The sequence below is a fragment of the Belonocnema kinseyi genome, chromosome 3, assembly GCF_010883055.1.
Source record: "Belonocnema kinseyi isolate 2016_QV_RU_SX_M_011 chromosome 3, B_treatae_v1, whole genome shotgun sequence".
Lineage (NCBI taxonomy): Eukaryota > Metazoa > Arthropoda > Insecta > Hymenoptera > Cynipidae > Belonocnema > Belonocnema kinseyi.
Genome location: NC_046659.1, coordinates 91,491,393 through 91,499,693, shown reverse-complemented (window position 1 = coordinate 91,499,693; position 8,301 = coordinate 91,491,393). Strand labels below are relative to the sequence as shown.

Sequence of the window (8,301 nt, the reverse complement as noted above, 5' to 3'; positions counted from 1 at the left end):
AAAATATTTATTTAATATTGTACTCAGTCTAATAATAACAATAATATCAATAACAATAGTTCAATGTAGTATAATATTATTCTATATTCCAATGTTTTCAATTATATAATAAATAATACAGCAATATTAACTGCATTTGCTTTTCGCCTAGTTCAGTATACAATTTTTTTCCCCAAAGAAATTTGATAGACATGAAATGGTCCGATATCACTGAGAAATACATTATCGTTTATATGAACATTTTCTGAATTTACCAAATTTAAATTTTCCTCATTGATTGATTGAGCATGAGGTTTTTTCGTTACTTAGATCCACATTAAAGTGCCAGCAGTTCGCTTGCATGACATTGTGTTGTGTACAAATACAAGCTGAGATTTTTTTAATTTTTAAATATTGAGTATTGACATGTTCGCATGTTTTGCTGGTGTTCGCTCTTCTGATCCTTCTCGACACATTTCCTATGACTGAAAGTTTAAAAGTGTCCACTTTCAAGCAAACAAAACACTTTTCAGCTTTCCATTCAAATCTATTTAATTAAACTATGTGCTGAGAAACTCATTTGCGAAAATGGCTACTAATTTCATTTTGCAGTGAGTACCATAGATTACCTGCAATTTATGCTCGTTTATAATCTGCGATAAATTTTGTTTTTAGCTTTTAGGAAAATAGATTCAAAATGCTAGTTTTTATTGCGGTTTCGTTATGTGAAGATTTTCTATAGAAATATTTTTAATCCTAAAGTTAACATTATTATGGTTTACATTTTGTATTTGAGAAATGAATAGTTTTATTAGGGTTCTGGAAAATTTCTATTAGGGAGACACCTCATTACCTCTAAAGTGGGCGGGGAAGTATTTTAAGAAGGTATATCGGATAAACGGAGGACTGAGACGGTATACAAAAAGGAAGTAAATATGCCTCATCCATCGTCAAAGGGGGGGGGGGGGATCCTAACACCCAAAACCCCTTCCTTGGCTACGCCACTGTTCTAGAATATTCTAAAATAATAGGCAAAAAACATGTTTCACAATACGTTATTCTAATTGCAAGATGAAGTGAACAGGAAATATCCAGTCTCATTTTATATTCTGAACTAATTCCCTCATCAATTCACTAATTAACAGTAAAAGTAGATAAATATTGTTACTTGAACCCTTATGTGTCGACGTGATTTAAGGTTCTTAATCTTTTTCACTTTAATTAGAAAGAGTCCCTATCCTACGAATATTAACTGTGAAGCATGCGCAACACTGACGAATTTTTGATTCAAGGGAGATCTCAACCAAAGCGCCAGTCGCGTCTGGAAGGCCGACGAAACATAACACTGTTCCACTGATTCTCTCTTGGCCTCGAGATTAATCGCGTCCCGTTATTAAAAAAAAATTACCCTGTGTACTAAATGAATCAAAAAAATTTATATTCATTAGATTTAGATTCGTTGTTAGAAATGTGCAAATGTCAAAAATTTGAAATTATGTTCATTGGTTAATAATTTGTATAGCAGTCGGTAAAATGTAAATGTTATAAACTTTTAAGACGAGAAATGTGATCAAGAACCTGTAGCTGTTGGCTGTCATCGAGTGAGTTTCGATCATAAGATTCTTAATTTTTAATTACAAATTTATTAGTCTCCTATTATTTTCTCAATCGATTGTTCTAGACGCAATAACAAACCGGCCTCAGGGAAACTTTCTTAAAAACGATCAAATTAAAATAACAATATCTTGTAAAAAGACTTCTAATTCTTTCATATACGCTCAGAAAAACATTTATGAAATGAACCAAATATTTTGTTGATCCTGTATAAAAAGCAGTATTATTTGGATTCAAATGCAATTTTTCTAAACAAAAAAAATTGTTTGAATCAATCAAATATTTGTGTCGCCTTATATCGAAGAAAGTCTTTGATTCAAACGAAGATTGATATAAATGTAAGAATAACAGAAACAGTGGAAGATGTATATTTGAATTTTTCCCTCTTTATTATATCAGACTTGTCATGGATTTTCTTTCCCACGCAGGGTTGTTTTTCTCTCATACACAAGCAATGCTAAGAAAAAAAATCTGTAGAAGAAAACACTTTACAGGTGCCTTGATACACTCACTGTAGAAATAAATATGTGGGAGGGTGAAACCATATACCTTCAGTGTACGGCCGAATGTTCCATCAATTTCTATAAGAATCTTTTCTTTGGAATTTGATGAGAAGTGACCAACACACTTTCATGTTATTTTGTGTTCAAGTACTGGTTAAAAAAAATTAAAATTTTAAAAGCTATTTTTTAGAAAAATAATGTAACTGGTTGGTGAATTTCTTGTTGTTGATAATTTCTGGACCAATGTATACAAAAATAAGACTAGGAATTTGTATAAATTTTGACCTAATTACTTCACGAAATTTCATGAAAAATATTTTTTCCCTTTAATATTAGAAAAAATTGAAATATAAATGGATCGCTATTAAAAATAAGAACTGGATGAAGATTTTCTGTATAGTTAAGTTATTTACCAATAGCTTTTTTCGGATCTCAGCTGATGTGTTTATCCAAATTAATTTTTCTTTTGAACATATATTTTTCTAACGCCATGAAATTTAACACATATTTCCTTTCAGAAAAGAAAACAAATTTTCAACACAATATAGATCAACTTCCAACTAAAAATAGAATATTTGAAATAATAGAAAAATAATTTTTAAACCAAAAATAGAATAGTGTTTTCAGTAAGAAAATTAATTTGTAACCATAGAAAATTAATTTCCAACTAAAAAGAGAAGTTTTTAACTAAGACGGTAAAATTTCTATAAACAATGTACATTTTCATACGAAAATAAATTAGTTTAATTTTTAGTCAAAAAAATAAAATAAAAAAATAAGTTTTCAACAAAATAGTTACATTTGCAACCAAAGAACTGAATTTTTAACCAAAAAGATGAAGTTTCAACTAATGAGATTACTTTTTTACCAAAAAGACAAATTTTCAACAAAATAGTTGAATTTTCACCTGAAATAGATAAAATCTCAACTTAAAATAGAATAATTAAATTTCTAGTAAAAAAAATTAATTTTCAACTTAACAGATCAATTTTCTATGAAGAATTTTGTATTCAAAATCGTATTTTACATAAAAAACAAACGATAAATTTTTATACATTTACATACAAGCAGTTTACAAAACTTTGTTGACAAATTAATTTTTTCGCCTTAATATAAGAAAAATTTGAAATATAAATGGAGCGTCATTAAAAATAAAAAATGAATTAGGAATTTATGTATAGTTAAAATATTTACAAACAGCTATTCTTTTGGCTCTGAACTATTTTATTTTTCCAATTTAATTTAATTTTTGATTCTATAATTTCCATGCTTTCATCCCCCAAATTTGTTCGAATAAAAAATATAAAAATGCGTAGTTTTTGTTAAAAAAATGTATGTGTGCAGTGTATGTGTATATGTACCATAACTCTTAGCATAGATTTTCCTTAAAACGATTATCAGATGCTACAAAGCTTCTCAAAAACAATTTATTATCGTTTATAGAAATTTTCTCTTAGAATAGGAGCAAGAAGTCGTGGTTTTTTCTAAATTTTTCAACTTTTCAGTTAGAGAGGAAATTATTAATTAAAATTCAAGAGAAAAAGGGTTAAAGCAATTTATTCTTATTTATAACAATATTCTCTTAAAGTAATGCTAGAAATTTGATGAACAATAAAAGATAACAAAAATAATTGATTAAAGAAGGTAACTTTTTATGACTTTATTCATATATAGTAGCAGTAGAAGAATGCAAATTTTCTGACATTTTTAACTCTTTTTTGGCTTTTAAGTTAAAAACAAATGATAGATAAACACCAACAGGAATAATTTCTTAGATTATGTTCCATTTTATTCTGAATAAGGAATTTTTACTTTTCGATAACTTCTTAAAACTATTGATTGAAAAACAAAGCTATCTTACAATAGAGATAAAAACACAGGGTGGAACAATAAGAGGCAATCCCTTTTGGAAGTTTCGGGATAACCGATCGAGCCACGCTTACACTGATAAGAATTTGGCTAAATGGTATTATAATACTATTAATAATAATAATGATAAGGAGTGGCTACGTAAATAACATGCAAATATTTTATTTTACATTACAATACGAAGTTTTTTACAGGATATAACATAAAAATTTGGAGTAGCTTAAATTTACTACTCGCCGCACCCCACCAAACGCTAACCCATTCGACGGAGAAAAAAAGTTACCATCCGTGATAAGGTATATGTATAAAGAAATTAGAAAGATTTCAATCAAATGATTAATTTCTATAAAGTGTAGTATGAAATAAGAGGTCAATGAATATTTTTTTAAGTTTTTCGTTCAGATAAACATATCCAAAAACGGAGAGATTGATAAACTAAATGATTCTCTTTGAAGTATGTATATTATTTGTTTATAACTCAAAGGAAAAGAAAAGTAGAAAATTTCGGGAAAAACCGCAACTTTCTACAGCATTACTCTGAGATAAGATAGTTATAAACAATAATACATTTTTAAACAATTATTTTTGTTAAACTTAATGAATTATTTTCTCGTTCTAACTAAAAAGTTTGAAAACAAGTTGACAATTTTTAAAAAATACGCGACTTTAAGCCACTAATCTAAGAGAAAATTTCTATAAACATTAATTAATTTTTTAAGAAACTCAATTTGCAAATGACTTCATGTACATTTATATTAAATTTAATAGAGACTTTTCTAACAGTGAAGATTTTATTCAAATAGTGATATCAAATGGGAGACAGATGTCTACCTTGAGGTGCTCGATACATTGTCCTATACGAAGAATGTTGAGATGTTTAAGGAATGCTGGAAGAAGTATATTGCTCTTGAATGAGAGTATGTTGAAAAATAGACAAAGTTGTGCCAACAAATTTTTTTTTTTCATTTTGAATCCGGAAACTTTACACCTCAAGTGGTAGTTTAATAAAATTAAGTTTGTTTTGGAATTTAGGAAATGTGGCATAACCTTTTTAATTCCTCACGTTTCGCTCTGTCTAGTAACCTGATTAAAACTTTTGCAAGCTCAGCATTAAAGAAAACAATCACGTATTATATTTCTTTCGATCTCTCATCCATCGGATATAGCAGCGATGACTGACACAAGTGTGCCCGAAAGCAGAATGAGAAAAATAAGTATTATTTTCCTCTTTCAAATCCAAAATTAAAGACGCTAATTAATGGGGTATCCTAATTTATTTCGCCCAGGTTGGTTGAGCCTTAATTTTTGAAATTTTTTATTTTTGAATTAATTTTAAGCAGGATAATTGGATTCCTTAATAAACAAAAACGAAAGGGATTTTCTGATTGAAATATCAGGGTAGGAAGTCACCCCCCCCCCCCACACACACAAAACATACAATTGTAAACACAAACAAATTGGAAACACCCTAGAGCGAATTCACAGCTATTATATTTTAATTTATGTAATTCATAAAGAATGTTAAATTAATAATCTGTAAACTATTTTTATGTTACGATTTTATTAACATTAAACCGAACAATTTGTTTTGAACTCCTTTTTCATGTATTAAAACTAGTGTTTCAAAAACTTTATCATTCGAACGAAATATTTTAACAATAAGAATGAATCCTGCTATGCCGAACAATAATCGAAGTAGTGCGTATAGAATAAACATGCAATTTTTGGTTATTTTTGTATTGTCCTTGGTATTACCAAGGGCATTCTTTATATCGGATAATATTCCATATAAAAATCCCAAGTATGGGATTCAAAAAAAATGTATACAAAAAAAATTAAAGTTCTTATATCTTATATCTTTAGGTTGGTAAACATTAGGGTGGAGTGAAAATGATCAAATTGGTCGAATCGTTTGAACTAAGAAAAAAAATTGTGGGTTGACATCTGATAAAAGTAAGAAAAAATCTTTGAAATCGGTTAATATCTTCTGTTCCTTTTTTTGAATTGAAAATTAAAAATTTTGAAAATTCCAAAAAATTGCCCTGCTGGTTGGAAAATTATGGCGAATTTTTTTTATGTACATTTTTTGCTACTGAAAAATTTTTTTGCTCAATTTAGAATTTTTTTAAATAGTCAAAAAACATGTTTCTTTTTTATTGAGTCCTATGTAAACATTTTGAACAAAGTTGAATATATCGAACATGAAATTTCTTCAGCTTGAACCAAAGAAAAAAGCTGTTATTTTGTTTTTTCAAAAAAAAATTTAATGGCGTTTCATCAACGAATTCCTACAAAAATATAGTTCTGTCGTAATAACACCATAATTTTTTGCGTCTAAATGCCTAGTTTTAGCAAGACGTCAAAATCGCCGAAAAAAAGTAAAATTGATTTTTTGTTTGGAAAAAACAAAATAACAGCTTTTTTCTTTGGCTCAAGCTAAAGAAATTTCAGCTTTGACATATTCAACTTTTTTCAAAATGTGTGCATAGGACTCAATCCAAGAAAACGTGTTTTTTGGCCGTTTTAAAAAAATTCTAAATTAAGCAAAAATTTTTGTTTATTTATAATTTGTTATTATTATCCAATAGCAAAAGCTGCAAGTAGAAAAAATTCGCCATAATTTTCGAAGCAATAGGGAATTTTTTTGCAATTTTCAAAATTTCGAATTTTTAAATCAAAAAAGGAAACAGAAGACATTAACCGATTTCAAACATTTAAAAAAAAATTTGTTTCGACTGTCAACCCACCAATTTTTGTGGCTCAGCTCAAATGATTTGACTAATTTGATCATTTTTACTCCGAACTAGCAAACATACTTTTTTAATTTTAATAAGAGAAGTCAAAAATATCAAATTGAGACATCTTCATATGTGACGTGCCACGAGAAAAGGGGACTAACACGGTAAATATCGCAAATCTGTTTTTGGTCTCTATCGATAGTTTCGGAGTTGCTCTATCTAGCAAGAAAATCAGAAAAAAATTTTAAACATTATTTATACCTATAAAATAGCTTATTAGATTAAATATACTTATATATTTATGCTTTTTGGTTATTTCCTTACTGGGGCACGACTAGTGAGAGTGTAGTTGTAAGTAGATTGGCAGATTTTTAGGTGTCGCCTTTCACTGAGAAAAGGGTTCCACTTCTATCGCTCTCCCTGTAAAATTCTGGTTTTCCGCGATAGTCCCATTTTCTCGTGGCACGTCACATATGCTAGTGGAAAGAAGCAGATATTCTTCAATTTAAAAATATTTGTAGTGGTTTTCTTCTTGCCTAAAAGAACTTTTCTCAACTATCATAATTTCGTAGTAAAAGATTTTTGTTCACTTTACGCCAATTTCCATGTGAACAAAAAGTTTGATTCTTATTATTCTGTATATAAATATATATATATATATATAACTTTTTATTCTAAGTATACTGGCATGTAGAGATTATACAGATCAAAAACGTTATACAGAGGCGGCTATGCAAGGAAGTACATAGTAATAATTATGGTTCGCAATTAAATCACGTAAAAAATTATAGGCATCTCTCAGACCCCTCCCTCCCGGTAACGAACCATCAAGAAATATTCCCCTCCCTCTTACTGTACGTAATTTATGGTTTCCAGAAATAAAAATGTTCAGAAGTTTCAGAAATAGAAATTTTCAGAAGTTTACTAATTTTAACAGTAAAAAATGTGACTGCTGCGCGGGCACATTATCATCGAACGCGGCTTTCTTCGCTCGCAAGTTTTAGGGCGACTAGGGCACGCAACTGCTGGTTCTTGCGCTTCGCGCACAGTCTTTATATTTCTCACACATTCGTGGACACACCTTTGAAAATCAAAGGTCAACGGACTGACAACTGTAATTTTGTGTTTTTGAACTCTCTTTTGTTAAAGCGCTTTCGGCTTTAACGAACACATTCTCACCACGTATCTCGTGCTTCGCACTCGATTTTGTCCAACATGTAAACTTTTCTACATTATACACAACACTTTTATATCAATTATAATACATTTTTTATTTAATTCTGCCTGGGATTACTTATTAAAAATTGCAAAATAAAAAGCAAATTGTATTTATCATGATTATTTTTGTATTTGTTTCTTATTTTGCTTTAAATTGTATTCTAAGCTGCTCTGAAACATGTATCATTTCAATAAATGTATATCATTACAATTCATAATATGCATAAAAATTGAATCATACTAATTCTTATTTCCTTGCTTTTATCATTTTTTATTTTTAATGTTGTTTTTTACGATTAAATAAAAACTACTGCGCATCTGCATAGTGTCTAATACAGGAACCTATATAGGGTCCTATATAGGGTCATCTATAGAAGTGT

The 8,301-nt window shown here is 28.9% G+C and overlaps 1 protein-coding gene across 1 annotated transcript in view; it reads left to right on the top strand.

The window, feature by feature from the left end:
- Nucleotides 1–1,397: 1,397 nt before the first annotated feature.
- Nucleotides 1,398–8,301, top strand: part of LOC117169935 (neuropeptide Y receptor type 6) — a 102,561-nt gene continuing 95,657 nt past the window's right edge. The window contains exon 1 of the mRNA XM_033356445.1: nucleotides 1,398–1,580. The gene's annotated coding sequence lies outside the window, so the exon portion shown is untranslated. The remainder of the gene's footprint in view (nucleotides 1,581–8,301) is intronic.